This window comes from Rhinatrema bivittatum, chromosome 8 (genome assembly GCF_901001135.1).
Source record: "Rhinatrema bivittatum chromosome 8, aRhiBiv1.1, whole genome shotgun sequence".
NCBI classification, from domain to species: domain Eukaryota; kingdom Metazoa; phylum Chordata; class Amphibia; order Gymnophiona; family Rhinatrematidae; genus Rhinatrema; species Rhinatrema bivittatum.
Genome location: NC_042622.1, coordinates 56,704,376 through 56,726,511, shown reverse-complemented (window position 1 = coordinate 56,726,511; position 22,136 = coordinate 56,704,376).

The following is a 22,136-nucleotide window of genomic DNA, read 5'->3' as shown; positions in this document are numbered from 1 at the left end:
GGTAGAGAGAACACATCAACATATCACTTGGTTGTACAGAGCATAAACGTAGTCCGTCAAATACAGAAAGATTGGACAGTTTTTGGAGCTCCCCCACCTCCTTCTCCTGTACCAAAAAGGATTCGCTCACCATTCTCGGCGAATCTAACCCCTGGGGGGGGCCCTTGGGGCACACCGCTGACTGTAATCAACTCCATTCCCCCCCCCCCCCCACCAGACCCAAACATGCTAAAAGTGAACGCAACATTTTCCATTCTGTAACATTTCTACTAATACACTATGAAAATAACCGTAGTCATCAGCACTGAACCTCACAATAAGAGGAAACTTTTGAACTGTAAACGAGAGATGAAGTCCTTAGAGCAATATAGGCTCCTCTGCATTGCAGTCCATGGATATAACCGAGACTAGTTCCTTCAGCCCTTCTCGGGAATAGGATTCCTGTGACCCGCTGCTTGTCTACGCAGTCGACTATGTCCTGGCCCCTGTCGTCGCCAACGCTGATCTACGTCGGAGGGCATCGGAGCCTCGGGACGAGAAGTAGGAGCAAATTCAAAGCGGATACCAGCTTGAGTGAAGCATTCGGCAGCCTCTGCTAAGGTTTTAACCCTGTACGAGATGCCTTGATGTTGGAAAATCAGCGCAAAAGGAAAAGCCCATCTATAGCGAATTTCGTCTCGACGAAGGACTGACGTCGCCTCTCGTAGTAAGAACCTCTTTTGTAATGTAGCAGGCGCCAGATCATTATAGATGGTGATGTCCTGATTATTCCACTTCCATTGCGGGTGGGCACGCGCCATTTTCACAATCTGCTCTTTTTGCTGGTAATGAAGAAACTTAATGATAATGTCCCTGGGCTGATTGTTTCGTTTGGGCCCCAGCGCTCGATGCGCCCGTTCCAAATCCACCTTCGGAGCACCTCCAGACTCTTCTGCTGAAGGTCCATAACTCGTCCAAAGATCTTGGCAAATGGTGATCGCCGTCTGCATGCTATCCGCATAGCGCTCTTCCTCCGGTACTCCTCTGATGCGAATGTTGGACCTCCGGGATCGGTTCTCCAGGTCTTCTACTTTATCGCCCAGCTCTGCAAGTTCCGTAGTAAATTGTTTTGCTTGTGTGGACATAGCTTCCATCCGTATGCTCTGGCCATCCGTCCTGCCATCCAACTCGTCCACACGCACGCCCAGCGAGGCAATGTCTTCTTTCATATTTTCCATGCAAGCTAAAAGTTCTGCTTTATGATTTCGCATTTCCGTTCTTAATTCAATAAACCAGCCTCGCATCTCATCTCGTGTGGGGAAGGTTGGGGAGGTGTCTGCCGGTGCGCTCTCCATGGCCTTTGAACTCCCCCCCACTGCCTCTTCCTCCTCCTCGCCAAGCCCTTGTGCGTTGGACGGCATTATCAGCTGTTCGATCACTGGTTCTTCCGTTAGTTTGCTAAATGCAAATTGTTTTAAATCTGCAGCTTTCCTACGTGCCGCCATTACGCCGGTTAACAATTAGAGGCTGATTTTAAAGAGAATTGGTAGTCGTCTAACAATGTGTGGTAGAAACGTCTTTCAGAAGAAATTTACTGGAAGTTGCTTGAAAATGAAATGTCCGTGAATCCAGTGAGAGGAGTGGAAGGCTCAAATTGCGAAGGTGACATAATCAGTCCACCCGATGCAGTGTCTCCTCCGCAGCCATCAGCACCCCCCCCCCCCCCCCCCCCCCCCCGCGGGACGCCTCTTAAAGATACATGCGAGAGCCAAGCTGGCTTGCTTGACCCTCTGACTGTTCCATCCACTTGCGGTTGATTGCACGACTGACCGGCTACGCCACGTCTAGCACCCTCTGTCGCTTGAGTATCAGACTGCAATGTGGGCCATGGGGTGACAGATACCCGGGGTGTGCAGGGCTTCCTTTTAGGGCTCCTAAATAGCAGCACAAAGAAGGGGGACTTCAGCGCGACAGGAGCTTGCGCCCGCGTTAAGATGGCTTCGAAAGGCCGAGGGCAGGTCCTGGATCCCACCTCTCGCCCAGGTGCTTACCGTGAAACTTATGGTAAATGAGACGGCACTGCCCAGGCTATAATAGGATGCTGCTGTGGAGTCCTTTCTGGGCTTCCCGGTGACTTGGATCGCTCCTCAGTATACTCTGTGCCAGGAGACCCTAGAGTTCCGCTCCAGGGCTCCCTCTTCCCCTGAGAGGGTCAGCAGCTCAAGTGTCGAGGGGGACTTTCCCTTGTGAATGACCACGTGGTGCCACGGGCCCTTAAAATGGCCGTCCTAGTGCACTGCTCGCTCTGAAACTGTCCTGCGTTCTATACTGCCACCGCTGCGCTCCAAACCCCGCTGCTCTTCCAGGACAGTCAAGCTACCTCCACTCCAGGCTAAATGGGCCCTGTTGTGGGGATCCTTAGAGAGTTTAAAGTTTGTAAACGTGCCCAAGTTTCGATGGTCATTAATCGGGAGTGCTGCAGGCTCGACGGGGGGGGAGGAAGCCGACGCGAGCGGGGCCGTAGAACTGCTCTCCACGGGACTGATCCTCACGCTGCTGAACTATAACTCCGGTCGTCGTGTTCTCCGGTCTGCAGCAAGCTGAAATAGCAGTCCGTTATCTTCGCGCCTATTACTGATCCGGCATAGAGGGGGGGAATACGGGCCCGGCACGTTCTCTCCGCACCGAACCACTTAAGGTTCTCGATAGGCTCCCACAATAAAGGGTCCGTGTGCGGTGCTCTGCACTCAAATCTCGATCCCCCCTCCGCTAATCTCCCCACTGCTCCGGAGTTTGCAGTCGCAAAGAGGCTTGGTCGGCAGCAGGGGGCCAGGTCCTCCGTTTCCCGCCCCCAGCTATGGCGTGCAAGATGGCGGGCGCAGTAGTCGGGAGGCGCGAATGTTTCTTCCACCCAAAGTTACCTTAATTACTACTGCTCAAGTCCGCTACAAGCAGGGTTCAATTCTCCTGCCTTCTAACTCCAGTTTCGCCCGAAATCCCCAACTCGGGTGCGGGTCTCGCGGGGTAGGAGGGCCAGAGAAGTCACGGGTTACCCGGAGCTCCAGGTTTAAGCTGCCATCGCTGCACGCGGCGAACAGCGCCCCCCAGTCAGTCACTTTTGTCAGAAATAAAGCACATTGGGTGAATTGATGATGCTTGCTGTTTACACTAAGAAAATAAGTCAGACTGAGAGCAAGGCTCATACATGCAAGACTTAGCACACTGTTACACTGACTATGACTTTTACACATAGAAAGTAGGAGGCTTCCTCTAAACACACCACATGCTAACATAAACAATCTCTCTGTATCTTTTCTACAGCCATTACTGGCACATCTGTGTCAGCTGTAGTGGTAGTCTGATGACATTTACTGTAACCCTCTCAGAGAAAGTATAGACTTTCAATTGCTACTAGGTGGCATCCAAACCATAGCTAAGCACAGTGTCAATGAGTAACTCGGACGGCATACTTTGTTTTCTACTATCCACTATGAAGCATTATGTGCCTTAAAACAATAGATTATAAATACAGTACTGCTCTTGTAGGCTGTCAAGCAAGCCAAACAGCATCAATAGATCCTAATACTCAAAAAGTTCTTAAATATATAAAAGCTTGAACAATTGTTTTGGCAAGTGGAAAGAATGAGTGAGAATTTATCAACACATGATGGGAAAGAGGCAATGGAATTTGCAAAATAAGAGAAAAACTTTAAAAAAAAATCCAACCAGCAAACAAGAAAAATCAATTGGCAAAATCATAAATATTGCAGGAAATACAGATGGTTGCTTCAGAAACCCCCTGTGGATCAAAAACAGACTCAGGAATGGTTAAGGAGAGATGAGAAATTGATAATTGCAGCACAGGATTGTGGATAACAGACAAGATGGATTTGTTGTAAGTTTCACATGTTTGTGGACCCTTGGTTGCTGTATTGATGACTCCTCCCACGGGGAGGAGCCCCGTGGGGAAAATTTAGCAATAGGCAATTTCTACAGTAAAGACCACAGAGAGAATGGAAGCTTTATTATACAGTAGTAGGCAATGCCCAAGGAGCAGGCTGCGTTCCTCAGCCAGTGGAGTAGGTCTCTGATGATTAAGTTCAGTCCAGGCACTGAGTTGTATCAAGTACAGGGAAGGTCTTACCAGAAGCTGGAAGTGAAGGGTCTGGTAGTGGTCCGCAGAGCGGGGTAGGCCGAGAACCCGGTCAAAGATGACGTCGTCAGCGATGGTAGATCCGGTAGTGGTCCGTGGAGTGGAGTACGCCAAGAATCTATTCTGTGGTGAGACAAGGCAGAGAGACTGAAGAGAGAAGGTTCTCACGAAGGCTGGTAAGATGTAGGAGAGATGATCTCTGCAGATCGGAGGTAGAGATGATGCAAGGCCCGGAGCGCCAGAGCCAAGATATCCTCTGTAGATGCAGGTTAACCCAGGAGGAAGGCAGGCGAGTGCAAGGCCCTGGGGAGCGGGTACCTAGGATCCTGATGAGCTGGGAAACCTGGAGAGTAGATAGGAGAGAAGCAAGACCCCCGAGGAGCAGGTGCCTTGAGTATCCTTGCTGTAACAGCGTAACCCCGGAGGGTAGGTAGGAGCGAATAAGCCCCCGAGGGTACCTAGAACACCCTGGTGTAGCCAGCGTAACCCCAGAGGGTTTGTAGGAGCGAGAACTCAGAGTGGGTGTCTCCGAAGGAAGTTGAAATTAGCTGGAGTGGAATCCTTGCTAACTCGTAGCTGGATTGGAGATTGGAGGCTAAGTAGTTGTCATGATCCGCTATGCTGGTGGGAGGAGCAATCAGATAGGGGTGTCAATCTGATGTATTCCGTAGGCAGACTTAGCAATCTGTTGCTATAGACTGCCAGAGATAGTAGTAAGTGGATCCTTGGGCCGGTGGCAGATGACCACGCCCCCAGGGGAAGATCCCAAGAGGGACCACCGGCTAGGCTTAGAGTATGGAGACAGACACACACTAGTTCTTTTATTAAACAGGTCTTGAAACCACCAGAGGTGGCAGTAGTGAGCTGAAGTGCCCGGTAGGGCTGAAGTCCCTCAGATACTGTAACAGTGATCCCTGGATGGCTGAGCTGTTGAGAAACTGTAGACAGTAAGTAGGCAGGGTATGCAGAGTTCATGAACAGAACTAGATGACAACACTCACAAATTGGTCTCAGGGAGCTCATGAGCTGGAAAGGATAGGCCCTTGAGGAGCGAGTACCTGGTTCCAGGGAAAGCTCTGAGAGAGCGATGGTAACTCACAATGATGTAGATAATGATGACTTCCAGGCAGAAGAGAATCAGCAGATAGTCAGGAATGAGGGCCCTCGAGGAGCGAGTACCGGTTCCCGCCTGTAACCTGAAAGGCAAAGAGAGAGAGCAGGGCCTCCGAGGAGCGGGTACCTCTGGTAAGTCATCTCGGAGTGCGTGCATGCGCCCTAGGCTTCAAGCAACATGGTGGACCTGCAGCATTGAGCTGGCCTGGGGACGCTGGAGAGAGACGTGTTTACTAATGAGGATGTTGGGGAGATACCAGTTCCTGAGATGGTTTTCAGGGGTGATGAGTCAGATGAACTGAACGAAATCACTGTGAACCTGGAAGATGTAGTAGGCTAGATTGACATACTAAAGAGTGGCAAATCACCTGGACCGGATGGTATGAATCCTAGGGTACTGAAGGAACTCAAAAATGAAATTTCTGATCTATTAGTTAAAATTTGTAACCTATCATTAAAATCATCCATTGTACCTGAAGACTGGAGGGTGGCCAATGTAACCCCAATATTTAAAAAAGGCACCAGGGGCGATCCAGGTAACTATACACCAGTGAGCCTGACTTCAGTGCCAGGAAAAATAGTGGAAACTATTCTGAAGATCAAAATCGTAGAGAATATAGAAAGACATGGTTTAATGGAACACAGTCAACATGGATTTACCCAAGGGAAGTCTTGCCTAACAAATCTGCTTCATTTTTTTGAAGGGGTTAATAAAACATGTGGATAAAGGTAAACCAGTAGATGTAGTGTATTTGGATTTTCAGAAGGTGTTTGACAAAGTTCCTCATAAGAGGCTTCTAAGAAAACTAAGAAGCCATTGGGTTTGGAGGTGATGTCCTTTCGTGGATTACAAACTGGCTAAAAGACAGGAAACAGAGTAGGATTAAATGGTCAATTTTCTCAGTGGAAAAGGCTAAACAGTGGGGTGCTTCAGGGATCTGTACTTGGATCAGTGCTTTTCAATATATATATGAATGATCTGGAAAGGAATACGACGAATGAGGTTATCAAATTTGCGAATGATACAAAATTATTCAGAGTAGTTAAATCACAAGCAGATTGTGATATATTACAGGAGGACCTTGCAAGACTGGAAGTTTGGGCATCCAAATGGAAGATGAAATTTAGTGTGGACAAGTGCAAGGTGTTGCATATAGGGAAAAATAACCCTTGCTGTAGTTACACGATGTTAGGTTCTATATTAGGAACTACCACCCAGGAACAAGATCTAGGCATCATAATGCATAATGCTTTAAAATCGTCAGCTCAGTGTGCTGCAGTAGTCAAAAAAGCAAATAGAATGTTAGGAATTATTAGGAAGGGAATGGTTAATAGAACGGAAAATGTCATAATGCCTCTGTATTGCTCCATGGTGAGACCACACCTTGAATACTGTGTACAATTCTGCTGTTCAGCTTGGAGAAGAGACGGCTGAGGCGGGATATGATAGAGGTCTTTAAGATCATGAGAGGTCTTGAACGAGTAGATGTGAATCAGTTTTTTACACTTTCAAATAATAGAAGGACTAGGGGGCATTCAATGAAGTTAGCAAGTAACACATTTAGGATTAATCGGAGAAAATTCTTTTTCACTCAATGCACAATAAAGATCTGGAATTTGTTGCCATAGGATGTGGTTGGTGCCGTTAGTGTAGCTGGGTTCAAATAAGGTTTGGATAAGTTCTTGGAGGAGAAGTCCATTAACGGCTATTAATCAAGTTTACTTAGGGAATAGCCACTGCTATTAATTGCATCAGTAGCATGGGATCTTCTTAGTGTTTGGGTAATTGCCAGGTTCTTGTGGCCTGGTTTGGCCTCTGTTGGAAACAGGATGCTGGGCTTGATGGGCCCTTGGTCTGACCCAGCATGGCAATTTCTTATGTTCTTAAATCACATTGAGCATTCTTCCCTAAATCAGATTTGACTGACAGGACCTTCCCCTGGTGAATCCATGCTGCCTTGGGTTGAGCAACCCACCAGATTGTAGAGTTCACTACCCTTTCTTTCAACAGAGTTTCCATTAATTTTCCCACCACCAAGGTGAGGCTAACCGACCTGTAGTTTCCAGCCTCCTCTCTGCTCCCACTCTTGTGAAGCAGGACCACCACCACTCTTCTCCAATTTGCAGCACCATTCCCATTTCCAGGGATCTATTAATCAGGTCCTTTAGTGGGCCCGCCAGCAGGTCTCTGAGTTCTCTCAGTATCCTGGGATGTACCTCATCTGGCCCCATGGCCTCGTGTCCACTTTCATTTTTCCTAGTTCTTCTCATACAGTTCTGTAAATGGTGTTTTGTAGGGATGTGAATCGTTTTTTTGACGATTTAAATATCGTCCGATATATTTTAAATCGTCAAAAAATCGTTAGGGCCACGATACAATACCAATTCCCCCGATTTATCGTTAAAAAATCGTAAATCGGGGGAAGGGGGAGGGCAGGAAAACCGGCACACTAAAACCCCCTAAAACCCACCCCGACCCTTTAAATTAAATCCCCCACCCTCCCGAACCCCCCCCCCCAATGCTTTAAATTACCTGGGGATCCGGCGGTGGTCCAGAACGGCGGCGGTCCGGAACGGCCCCCTCAATAGAATTGTGTTGTCTTCAGCCGGCGCCATTTTTCAAAATGGCCACCGCAAAATGGCGGCGGCCATTTTGAAAAATGGCGCCGGCTGAAGACAACACGATTCTATTGAGGGGGCCATTCCGGACCGCCGCCGTTCTGGACCACCGCCGGATCCCCAGGTAATTTAAAGCATTGGGGGGGGTTCGGGAGGGTGGGGGATTTAATTTAAAGGGTCGGGGTGGGTTTTAGGGGGGTTTAGTGTGCCGGCTCACGATTTTAACGATATTTCACGATAGTTTATACACCCAAATGGCAACAATACGATTCCCTCCCCCTCCCAGCCGAAATCGATCGTTAAGACGATCGAGGACACGATTCACATCTCTAGTGTTTTGTCTACTCCACCCCCATCCACAGTCTTATCAACCAGCGACAATCCTTCTCCAGGGTCTTCTTTAGTGAACACTGAACTGAAGTATTTGTTTAATATTTCAGCCATTTCTTCATCTCTCTCCACAAATTGATCTTTGTCACCTTTCGATTTTACTATACCACTTTGGATCTTTTTCCTTTCTCTGATATATCTGAAAAATATTTTGTCACCTCGCTTTACCTCTTTGGCAATCCTTTCTTTCACATGACTTTTTGCTTTCTTGATTTGTTTCTTCATCTCCTTCAGTTTCACCAGATATTCCTTCCCTGTGTTCCTCTTTTTGGGATCATATATATTTCTTGAATGCTGGGGGGTTTTGCCTTTATTTTATCAGCCACGTCCTTTGAGTACCAGATCGGTTTCTTATTTCTTTTACTTTTGTTTACTTTTCTGACTTATAGATTTGTTGCCTTTGTAGTTGCTCCTTTTAGTTTGGCCCACTGTTGTTCCAACTCTCTCATTTTCTCCCAGTATTCTAGTTCTACCTCCAGGCATGTCCCCATTTCAACAAAGTCAGTAGTTTTGAAATTCAAAACTTAGGTCTTCATGTGACCTCTCTGTATCTTATTTATGATATCAAACCACACCATTTGATGATCACTGGTGCTCAGGTGGGCACCCATCTGGACATTAGATACATTATCCTTGTTAGTGAGCAGTAGGTCGAGTACAACTCCCTCTCTCATGGATTCCATTACCATTTGTTTGAACAGAGCCCCTTGAAGGGCTTCCACTATCTCTCTACTTCTGGTAGATTCTGCAGGAAAGATTCTCCAGTCTATGTCCAGCAGATTAAAATCTCCAACAATTAACACTTCTCCCTTCTTTCCCACCTTTTGGATGTCTTCAACCAGATCTCTATCTAGTTTTTCTGTTTGAGTCAGAGGCCTGTAAACCACTCCATGCACCATCATCCCTTTTTAGGATGGCCCCTAATGCTTCTTCTCTCCCCCACATTCTTTGCAGTTCAATTGCTTGGATATTGTTTTTGACATAAAAACCTACTCCACTCCTTTTTTCTTTCCTCTCTGTCCTTCCTTAACAAGTTATAGCCCCGTATGGCCATATCCCATTCATGAGACTCGGTGAACCAAGTCTCTATAACAGCAACTATGTCCAAGTCCACTTCCACCATTAAGGCCTGCAGAGGGCGCCATGAGGGATTTCCTACCACAGCCCCTTTAAGAGGCTGTAGCCTATGAGGACATCATGCAGGAACAAGAAGATGGCAGCATTCGAGCAGTATCTGAGCTGTGCTGGAGACTGAAGGCTGCAACTTTGTGCCGGTGATGTGACCATGCTGGCACTTGAGAGCTGAGACGTTATGGCAGCATTGGGGGTGAGTGAAGTGACTCATGGGCTCATACCATGATCATAACAGTATCCCCTCTCCAAAGCCCCAGTTTCCTGGGTCAGGGTTTTTTGGGGAACCTTTGATGGAAGTCTCAAATTAGTTGGGGGGCTTTAAGATTGAAGGCTGGCTTCCATTAATTTTCTTGTGGTCCACATTCTTTCCAGGCAATAAGGTATTGGAGCTTGTTCCAGACCATAAGACCATCAAGGATTTCCTCCACCTCACACTGAGTTGTTCTTCTGTAACGACCTGTGTAGATAGACGATAGTTTCCAAGGCCAAGAGAACAAGGCTGGTTTCAATAATGAAATGTGAAAGACATCATGGATCAAAGGGAAGGAGGCAAAATGAGTTTGTAGGCCACTGGGTCCAGTTGCTGAATGATTGGAAACAGCCCAATGAAGCGAGGAGCACATTTCAGCGAAGGCATTAGTAGCCGAAGGCTTTTTGTACTGAGCCAGACTAATGTTCCTGGTTGTAGAGAGGTTGCAGGGTATTGCTTCTTGTCTGCTTGGGTCTTGTAATGGTTAGCAACTTGAATGAAGAGCTGAATGAGTCTATTGCCATAAGTTCAGAAGTTTATGACCAGTCAGGGTAGCCACTGGGCCAGTATCCTTTGCTGGGTGAGGTTTGGGAATGCATAGATGGCATCCAAGGATGATATGGAAATGTGTATGATTATATGATTATTGTGGGTGAACTCAGTCCATGGGAGCAGGGAAGCCCAATTGTCCTGCCTTAAATTGACATGCACTTGTAGGAATGCCTTAAGTTCCTGGTTTATCTGCTCGGTCAGCCCATTAGTTTTTCAGGTGATAAGCTGACGTAAAATCCAGGGTGATCCTGAACTTTTGACACAAGGCTTTCCAATAGTGGGTAGTACTGCCCCCCCCCTCCTAGTCCTAATGTATATGGCAGGCAGTGTAGACCATGTAAGCAGAAGATGTGCTGCACAAATTGTTTGGCCAGTTCAGGAGTGGACGAAAGTAAGGGCAGTAAGAGGAGCAGCTAGTGTGGAGTAATTGTGAATAAACTGCCTATAATAATTGGTGAAACCCAAGAAGCGCTGCATACTAGCCTTAAGCCCTATTGGCCATGGCCATTAAGTGATGGCCTTCTCTTTTGTGGGATCCATACTGAGCCCTGTAGAAGGAATGAAGTATCCTAAGAAAGGAAGTTCCTGTTATTCGAAGACACACGTTTCCAGCTTAGCTTACAGCCTTTACTCACAAAGTATCTAGAACCTGCTTCACATGGCCACGATGCTCTGTCAGAGTCCTGGAGAAAATCAAGATGTCATGCAAGTAGACCACATATTGTAATAGAATAGTTCCTGAAAGATCTCGTTCACCATAAACTAAAATACCACTGGGGTGTCCAAATGGACTGTGCAACATCCCAGTGGAACAGCACTTCTGACTGTTCCATCAGTTAAGACAGCACATCTCACACAAGTCAGAGAGTGAGCATTGTCTTTAGCGGGACCCAACCTGTGGAATTCAATGCCTCTTGAGATAAGATTACAGAGAAATTTTAAAATATTTAAGGGAATTTTAAAAACATGGCTTTTTAAACAGGCATTTTACAAAGAGAATGGAGAAAGCAAAGAAAGACAAGCATTATATACTCAGCACGCAGCACTTAGTATACGTTGTGCTTAGTTATTATTTTTTTATCCAACATCTCACTGATAACTTGATATAGAATATGAATTACAAGAGAGACCTACATGTAAGGTAAACTTGAACACATGTAACAAAAGGACAAGTCAAACAAACTCATCATATAATTGTTTATTTGAATACACTTTGTTACCGAACCATTTTTAGCACTTTTTATAACATTTTACCTGGTTTAAATACTCTTTTTTACTATATGTAAATGCACCCTTATATGTAAATGCACCCTTAGGAAACTAGAAAGAGATTGGCATAATGACCCCTCTCTCTCACGACGTAATGCTTACAAAACAATCTTAAACAAATACCGTGAACAAACTCACAATGCAAAAAAGGAATACTATGCCAAAAGAATTCATGATTTGCAATTTAACGCAAATGCGCTATTTACATATGTAGCCCAATTGACAAAACCCAATACTACACCCCACATGGACAAAGATGCTGAAAAGAGAAGTGAAGAACTTGCCAAATTCTTTCATGAGAAAATCGCAAAAATCATGACCCGATTTCCTAACAACAATCTTCCTGCCAAACCCATCCCCAATATACGGCATGCCACTTTCAATTCCTTTGATCTCACCGGCTCCTTAGAAATTGAAAACACCATTAAAAAAATGAAGCCAGCCACACATCCTAGTGACACTATTCCTACAAAGCTCCTCATATCTATCCCTGAAATAATTGCTCCACACATTGCTAATATTATCAATTGCTCCCTTACCCATGGAGAAGTTCCTACACCAATGAAACAAGCCATCATTAAACCCATACTAAAGAAACCCAAAGCTGAGCCCTCTGACCTCTCTAATTACCGGCCCATTTCCAATCTACCTTTCCTAGCAAAAATCCTTGAAAAATTGTAAACACACAACTCACAGATTACCTGGAAAAGCATAATTTTCTCGCTCCCACTCAATTTGGCTTTTGTAAGCATCTTAGCACCGAAACCCTTCTTATCTCACTCACCAACGCCATCCTCACTGGGCTTGACAAAGGGCACTCCTACCTCATAGCCATGCTTGATATATCGGCAGCATTTGACACCATAAACCACAATATCCTCATTCCCGTCTCAGTGAAATAGGTATAGCTAACACCCCACTGCGCTGGTTTGAATCCTACCTTCAAGATAGACAATACAAAGTCTTCTTCGGGGACAAAGAATCTCAACTATACAACATAAACCATGGAGTACCCCCAGGGTTCTGCCCTATCTTCTACCCTTTTTAATATATACATCCTCCCCCTCTGTCACCTCCTTTCTGAACTTGGGCTCTTGTACTTCATCTATGCTGATGATGTACAAATTGTCATCCCAATTACTGACTCCCTGACCAATGCCCTCAAAAAAATGGGAAACTGCCCTATCAGATATAAGCGCACTCCTCACCAGCATCAGCTTAGCCATCAATCCTGACAAAACCGAACTCATGATAATCTCCCCCAACAAAGGCAACAACAAAGAATCCTCCACCTCCACACTCTCACCTCTCCCTTTAGCCATCTCTACTGAACATGTCAAAAACCTAGGCGTCACTATTGACAGCCATCTTAATTTTAAAAAACACATCAATAATACTATAAAAGATGGATACTTCAAACTGCATACCCTTAAGAAACTTAAACCCCTCCTATACCAATGTGATTTCCGCACAGTGCTGCAATCCCTACTATTTGCTAAACTCGACTACTGTAACGCCCTCCTGTTAGGCCTCCCCAATTCCACCATCCTACCGCTGCAAATGTTACAAAATGCTGCGGCCCGTATCCTCACCAATACAAGAAGGTCAGATCATATCACTCCCATACTTAAAGAATTGCATTGGCTACCAGTTGCTCAAAGAATCACCTTCAAAGTCCTATCTCTAATACATAAGACCCTATACACTGAGAACATGAACTGGCTCAATAACGCCATACAGTTCCGCAAACACTCCAGAACCCCCAGAACGCAACACGCAGCTACACTCCAATTACCCCCTCACAAAACTACCAGACTCGACACAACCAGAAAACGTGCCTTTGCCTTAGCTGGCCCCTCCTGCTGGAACAGTTTGCCACCTGACCTTCGTCAGGAACTATGCCCAAAAAAATTCAAGCAGAAACTTAAAACATGGTTATTCTTAAAAGCCTTCACATTAAGCAACCACCTTCACTTCCAGCTACTCCCCCCTTGCTTCTCCCTGAGACCAAACTTATGTAAATTTGTAATTATGCATTATCCTTCGAGTTACATAAAGTACTCCTCTCTAATATCTCTATAAAGTTGATGCCTAGTAATCTATTATAACTAATTTATTTAATGTATTTATCATATGTATTAACGTTAATATATTCTTCTTAATTCTTCCTTTTATTTTCCCTCTCCCTCCCCTTCCCTGTTTGCATTCCCTGATCCAATTTTTCCTTGTTATAATCTCCTAATGTCCTTTCTAAGTTGAATATTAATTGTAAAGCACTGCCGCTATTTTCTATCTGTTCCAGCGCTGCTGCTAAAGTTTTGTTGAATGTACACCGACATGATGTTACTAAACGAATGTCGGTATATAAAGAACCTCAAATAAAAATAAATAAATAATAAAAAATAATATGTGCCTTCCTGTAAAACATTGTGATGGTAAATAACTCAATGACGGTATATAAAAAATTTTAAATAATTTAAAAATACATTTAAATTTTAATTTAAAAATAAATAAATACATACTCATATTTACTGTCACGGGTTTTAAAGTTGTTCTTCCACTCATTGCCTTGACGAATCTGGCTCATATTATAGGCTCCTTGAAGATTCAATTTAGTGAAGACTTGGGTGCCACACAACTGGTCAAATAGTTCTGAGATCAAAGGGAGCAGGTAGCAGTTTTTTCTTGTGATAGAATAGAGTCCCTTGTAATTAATACAGGTGTAGTGAGCCATCCTTCTTGCTCACAAAGAAGAAGCCTGACCCAGCAGGCGAGGAAAATGGGCGGATAAATCCACGGTCCAAGTTTTCCTTGATGTAGATGTTAATTGCCTCAGTCTCGGGGGCTGATAGCAGGTACACCCAGCCTTGGGGTGGGATTTTGCAGGAAGGAGGTCAATGGCACAGTCAAATATCCAGTGAAGGGGCACAACTTTGGCCTGTGGCTTGGAGAAGACATCAGCAAACATCTCATATTGCGGCAGAAGTCCAGGTTTTGTGGTAGCCACAATCAATACGGATGGTGGCCGTATGGTAGAGAGACAATTCACCTGACAGGGAGGCCCCAATGTGCCAAGTCCAAGGATTCCCTGTTAACCATGGGTTGATGTAATTGAAGCCAAGGTAGGCCCAGGATGACTGGGTTCACGGAACGTGGAGTCACATATAGAGAGATGGTCTTGCTGTGGAGAACCCTGGTCTGGAGGAAAGGTCACATCAGGTGAGGCAGGCTGGAGGGGGACCCCATAGACCGAAGCAATGATCACTGGATGCAGCAGCATGGTAGTTGGGATCATAGTTCCCTCTAAGCTGAGTACATAAACGATTGCTCATTCATTTTGGAGCATAGTTCACACGTTTTACATGGTCGCTCACATAAATTTTTCTGCTGGTGCTTAAAAAATTGTTGGTTTAAAAATATTGTTGCTCATACATGAAAAAAAAAAATTGCACACACCTAGTCACTCCTTGGAGGGAGCATTGGTCAGGATCCCATGCTGGTGGACAAGAGCCTCTTCTATAAAATTCTCAGCAGCACCTAAGTCCAGAAATGCCTTCATGGCATGCAAGATGTGCTTCAAAGAGATAGAGACAAGACCCAGGAGTTGGGGAGATGAGAAGGTATGACCCAGGGTTGCCTCCCCAGTCAACTCTAGGCGTGAAAGTTTCACGATTTCTCAGTGCATTGTGATACCATGTGCCCTCATCCAGTACAATAAAGGCAATAAGCCTTGCTGTCTCCAATGGAGCTTCTCCTGAGGGGACAGTCTGATTTGACTCAACTGCATGGGCTTTTCCATGGCTTTTGGGTCTGGAGTGGAAGATGGCACTGGACAATTCTGGAAGTGGGGTGCCAACATCACTGAGCGTCGGGTCACCTTGGTTTCCTGGGCTCACTTCTGGAACTGCTAGTCAATGTGTGTGGCCGAGGAGATAAGGGCATCTAGTGTAGTGGGAACTTCCCAATTGGCCAGTTCATCATTGATTTGGCCAGCAAGACCCTGATAAAATATGATGTTGAGGCTGTCCTCATCCTACTGCAGTTCTGACATTAGGGTATAGAATTGGATCCTGTACTCCCTAACAGTACATGACTCCTGGCGAATCTTCAAAATTTCATCTGCCACAGAGGAAGCCTGACCAGGCTCCTCAAATACAAGTCTGAACTGCTGCAGGACATTTTGGAGGCTCTGGAGCAACAGGTCATCACCTTTCCCATAAAGGCAAGACCCAGGCGAGGGCTGTCCCTCCAAGCAAGGACAAAATATATGTGATTTTGGTCCAGTCAGTGGGGAATAATATTGATTGCAGTTTGAAACACATGCGACATCTGCGATTCCAGAGCACTGCAAGTCTCAACAGGGCAAAAAAGTTGCAGCAGCTTAAAGGCAATCTTTCCTGCATCACCCAGCATCGAGATTGCACAAGCAGCACTTGTGCGACTACTATACTCATCTGCAGCATGACTTCATCTCTGTCTGTGCAAGCCCAAAGATCAGGCAGCCCATTCAGGAAAGCAGCATCAGTCTTTGGCCTTGGGCCATGCACAGACATTCACTTTCTTTGTCCTGGAACAGGAGTCAGGCCCATAAGTGGCACTCTGCACTAGCAGATGGACTGATAAGATGCCAGTCCCGTGGCATTGCAACAGCAACCCACAAAATCGTAGCATTCTAAGAGGCCACCTAGTTTGCTTAGTGCTTCCACCAGCCCTGTCAAGCAAGCAGGACATATTCAGACTGTACATGCTTTATAACTCACTTAGAATAAAATAACTCAAGTGCTTAGCATGCCTTTTATCATTTAAGTGGAAGAGGCCCCATCCAATTGTGTTCTAGTCTAAGGCCTCTGTTCTCTCTAAATTAATCTTGAGCCCTGAGCATTTCCCAGATGCATGCAGTAAGTTCAACACTATAGGCAGAGAACTTTCTGGGTTGGACAGAAATAGAATATCAACAGTGAAAACATGTAGTTTAATAGTTTTATCTCTTCTCTGCCTAACTTACTCAGCGGCACAGAGTCTCTGCCGTAAATGCTGTGTGTGTGGAGTTCAAAATAAAATCTCTGCACATTGTCAGCTGGCTTTGTCCTCCCCCTGCCTCTGACCCTGTCCCTTTTTGGCAGGAATAAAAGTACCCAGACTGTGAAACAGCTAATTTCAACCCTCACTTTTACTCAGGTAACTGTTTAGTTACAGAGCTAAAATCTTTTGAAAATTATCCTCCCCATATATGAAGAGGATAGACACTGGGGTAGATTTTAAAAAGGTGCGCGCGGGTGTACATGTGCGATGCTACCCGGTGCGTGCACATGTAACCCTTGCGCAGGCCCTCGCACGTTATAAAATCAAGGGTCGGCATGCTGCCTTCCCCCGTTCCCTTCCCCCTAACCTGACATTCCCATCCCTTCCCTTAACCTTTCCTCCCCCTAGCCCTACTTTAACCCCACCAAAAGTTTTATTTTACCTTTTGCGCCTGCCTCCAGGCAAGTTGCGCGCACCGGCAGGCTGCCGGCACGCGATCCCTTGACACAGGGGCAATGGCCGCTGTATTGCAGGCCTCTGGCCCTGCCCCTGCTCCGCCCCTGGACCACCCTTTAGTAAAGCCCCGGGACTTACACGCGTCCTGGGGCTTTACACGTGTCACCAGGCCTTTTTAAAATAGGCCTGGCGCACGCAGGACCGGTTACTCGCGTAACCTTTTTAAAATCCGGCCCATTATATATCACTTTTTATCATATACTGACCGCCTTGAAAATAATGTACCTTTTCTGGGGATTTTAATAATTTTCTCTGCTATTACAGGGTACCAGCTTGTGAACCAGAATGTCCAAGCCCACTCTCTTAGTTCCTAAAGATGAAAAAAAAATGTATTTAAGCCATTCTCTTTAGAGTATGGAATTATCTCTATTATTTAGATTAGTTTCTTTTTGGGTTGCCAGCTGGCTCCAGATTTGCCCTACAGGATTGAACTAGTTTTGGATTTACTCCATTGCATGCAGGGACTTGTTGTTCTGATTTCCCAATTAGATGCCATAAGAAAAGTAAAACTGCAAGTCCCTGCATGCAATGTGGTAAACCTAGGACTGGATCAAACCTGTCAAGTGAATCTGGAGTCAGTTGGCTACCCCAGTTTCTTGTAATAGGGCAATCCTTTCTCATTTCGCTTAAGCGCATGCAGTCTTTCTTCTGCTTAATTGGCGAGCCCAATCCAGCTACATTTCACGATATGATTTTAAGTTTATTTTTGATATTTTGACAACTCCAGTGGCTAAACTTATGCTAATTGATGGTGATTGATGCTAATCCAACTTCTACTTGATACCTTCTGTGTCAATATTGTGGGAATTCCTGCTTTACAACATTCAGCCTTGCAGTTACATCTGTAGACAGGACCTATGTTGTCTCAAAAGCTTATGCACTATTACCACTATTAAACATTTACATAGCAGTGTACAACATACTTTCATGTTAGTCCAATAAAAAGTATCTTAGCCTACAATGACTGCAATTCAGGAAACCAATGCAGCTACTAGAACTCTGAACTACTATTACAGGGTCAACTGAAAACTGGGACCCAAGATAATGGCCCCCACCACAGAGAAAAACAGTAAAATATTTTTAGAAATTTAAGTTACGATGTTCTTTTTCATTTTGTTAAAAGAAAATGTTTATGGAACATGTCTGTCATGACATAGCAATGGCTTTATGGAGAAGAGTCTTTATCGAAGAAGGAAGGTCATTCTTTTATCTCCTCTAATGATTAGTTTGGTTCCAGGTTCCTCTGTTAACAAGGCAAGTGTATTTTGTTATCGGTGCTACTGCTAGTGGATTCCTCTTGTAAGAATATCCTCATAGATTTAAAAAATGTAGCAGGAATTAGTTACAGAAGAAAAAAATGAGTTGTTTTATTAGAGATCATTTTGGCAGAAGGAAGATTATTCCCAAATAGAAATCCAAATAATATTATTTCAAACAAGGTAAATTTCATTGTCAGGAGCATTCCAGTTTGAATGGTGGGCTCAGTGTGTTGCAGCAGAGAGCTCCTGCCCAGTGAACTGTCCTTTAGATTGATCCATAATACTTCCAAAATTGCTGATCATTAATAGACTAGTCTGGGATAACGCAACCTTTGCAGGACTCTGATTGATCTTCACAATGGGGAGCACTATTTACTTGCTGTACCTACCCTGGCTGTTTGCTGGTTCAGTGATTCAAATTGACAGTTCCTCTGCTCCTGTTTGCAAGTCTTGGAAAGTCTTTGTTTCTCATCTACTTAGATTCCTGACTCCCACCTGTTGTCTTTGTCCCCGGATCTCCTTGTGTTATCTCTTTCGACTAACTTAATTTCCTAGACTTGACCTTTGGCTGGCTACATTTAAGCTTCTGCTCAGCTTTAACCTTGTAACAACTTCCTCTGATACTGACCCTGGCTCTACTGACTATTATTCTGGAACTGTATTTTATCTGGTGTTTGGTCGTTTTCCCCATGGCTAAATGATAACACATCGCTTTCCCAATCAGAACATTATATCCAGGTACTGCAACAAAAAAAATCGTAAAACAGAAATTAAAATTTTGTCTAGATGAAAGAGGGACGAGATTGGATGATATTATAAACCAGCTAGCCTCAATTTGTGGTTCATCACAAAAACAACTGAATCCTGTGATGTGAATGTAATCCACTATGAAGCGCTGAAAAAAGTGCGAAAAGTGGAATATAAATCTAAATGAATAAAAATAAATAATTATTGTCTAGCAATTTGCATGCATTTGAAATGATCATATAAAATACAAAAAACGAGGCCCCTCCTACCCTCCTCTTTCAAATTTGTCAGGGTCATGGAGCTCCCAACCTGGCCCCCATTTACTCCCCTACCATTCCTCCTTGACCTGTGCAGGACCAGGTCAAGGAGAGCTCTGTGGACAGGACATTTGCTGGGCAGGATAAGAGGCTAAGCACAGCTGGGAACAGGAGGCCTGCGTCTCCAGGAGACGTCAGCTCCTGAATCCTCTCCGGTAGAAGCTAATATTGTGAGTACGTTGCCAGAAGGTAAGCAGTCTATTGTGTATATATACTGAGAAGTGTAAATAAAGCTTGAGAAGAAAGGCTGGCGTCTTGTCTGAATTCTGACTGCAGTCTGAAAGCTAATCAACTATCTCACACTTCCTTCTTGGGTCCTTCTCGAAGCTTAAAAGACAAAAGTGAAGCTCGCTCCTGCACTGAGTCTTTAATTTTAAAAAATGGTACCGTCCACCTGGAAGAGATGTGTCTGGGGCAGGTTCCTCCTGTGATGCCAGGCCAGGTTACATTGGTGGGAGTAGGAGTCGGAGGGGCCTCAGGGAGGCCGAGCCAGGGACACCCGGGTTAAACCATGGCAGGGTGGGAGGGTGGTTAAGGACTAAAGGAAGCCAACATTTTGTTTAAATTGTTTGATTATTCTTTGGGGTTTTTTTAATGGGTTGTTTTTTTTTTTAATTTTGCAATTGAACCTAACAAAAAAAAAAATATTAAACTGAAAAATGGCCACCCCCAAAAACAAAAATCTGAACCAAACCAAAGATTTTGGAACAGCACTTTCCTATTATTGTCTTGTGATTTATATGTTCCCATCTGTTTGTTCCTTACTTTACAGAAGTTCACGTACATGGATATCGCCTGTTAGAAAACTGCCATGAACTTGCTGGTCACCTGCTTGAAAGCCTCCTTGAAAGCCTTTCATTTTAAGTGTTGAGTAGTACGTGGTGCTGAGAACAGTTATTTTAATAGTGATGCTGCAGAACGACTTGAAAAATCTGCCAGTGTCTGCCAATCATCGAAAACTCTGTAACAGAGTAGACACGCCAGCAGGGGTGGGAAAATCATGGAAAGTAACTTGAAAAAACTGGAGAAATGGTCAAGGGTTCATAAGTTATGATTCAAGGCAAAAAACAAAAAATTCTGAAATGCAATCACATACTCAATGATGGCAGAAAAAGACCAAATGGGCCTATCCAGTCTGCTCAGTTGCACTTTTTCCATTTTGGGAAAATGAGCATACACATTTCCACACTCGATCCAACACATGTTGCTTACTCTGAACTTTCAATCCTTTCCTTATGACCACCCTTCATAGCATGCCCAGACTCTGCTAAAGTTCTGGGCCTGGCCTTCACCAGCTCCACTGGGAGGCCATTTCAGGCCTTTGTCATCTTTCTCTATGATTATTTCAAGACCAACACCCTTGCCCCCTTCCATATCTCAGCGCCAAGCTTCCCTATAATCCATTCAACCACCAAACCCAACAAAGCCATTATCAAAAGCACCCAGCCTCCTCGTGCTCACTGAAATTTGTTTTTAACTGAGGTCACTAAGGAAGTGCACATAAAAAAAAAATTGTTTCAGACTTTCTTTCCGGGCGGAAAAGGGGGGTATTCAGGTTTCAGTTGGTTTACTGATAATTTATTTCATTCTGTTTACTGAATAAAAATAAAACATTTCATTTTTTTTTAAACCTCCAATAATAAAAAAAAAGAAATGTTTCCCCACCGCTCTGATGTAGAAAGGGGCAGAAGCAATCTCTAGTCGCTCCTGTCCTGCTGGCTTCCAGTTTGAAAATGGCACCAGGCAGCGATGAGGCAGGTATCCTTTTGTTTTACGGCCTTATGCTGTACAACTGTAAAACAAAATGGTACTAGTCTAGCCTTGGGGGCCAACTGGTGTCATTTTTTAACTGGGAGCCAGCAGAGCAGCGAAGGTGGGGTGAGCTCAAATTTCACTTCTCGAGGATTTTTTTTCTATTACTTTTCTCAAATGCTTGTCAATGAAAAAATTGAATTTCGGGGAGGGGACGTTTGTTTCATTTTTAAACAAAACAAAATGTAAGTGTTTTATTTTGTGTTTTATTTTGTTCCAAATGAATGCACACCCCTAATGGTCACTCCGTGCAAATTATTCCAAAACCTTTTTAGAAACCTGATGCAGCCATACTACTGCTGCCTGGGTCATAACTGTCATTCCAGGTAGGTTACCCCAGTGCTATTACTGGAATCCCAATGCAATCACACCACTACAGGAAGTCCTCAAACTTAAGTTATAATTGACATTGAAAACAGTGTCATAAGTCGAAATGACTTACCGTATGTCAAAACCATTTTTCCCATAGGAAACAATGTTATAAATAGGCTCCAGCACCAAGGCCCAGTACCCTGTTTTCATCAAAATAACCCTAAATTTATTTCAGTAAACAATTCTGTCTTAGGTTTGAGGGCTACCTATATATCTGGATCAGTTCTATGGTGAGTGTAGGGTTGCACATCTTAATCCAGAGGGGAGATGTCCTCTGTAGTCTGCTGCAAATGTATTGCCCTGTCCAGTTTTTCCCCATTTCTGAATATGCTGTGGACTCTATTGCCAGCAAGGTATTAGGTGGGTGACTAAGCCCTCTGATGACTTCTTTCATACCTTCTCAGTGTCTCAGAAGAGGCAGCAGTGGAGTAGACTGTCATTGCAGCTCACTGATCATTGTGGGACTGGGGCTACTGAAGCAGAGTCACATGTTCCTCCCCCTGCTGCGTTTTATAAGCACCCAGCAGGAGCCGGGTTCAGTCAAGCTGATGTCAGCACCTGGCTCCTTCTTCATGCTGAACAGCAGGGGCCAGGTTTAGTCGTACTGACATCAGGATCCTTCTGTCGGCAGC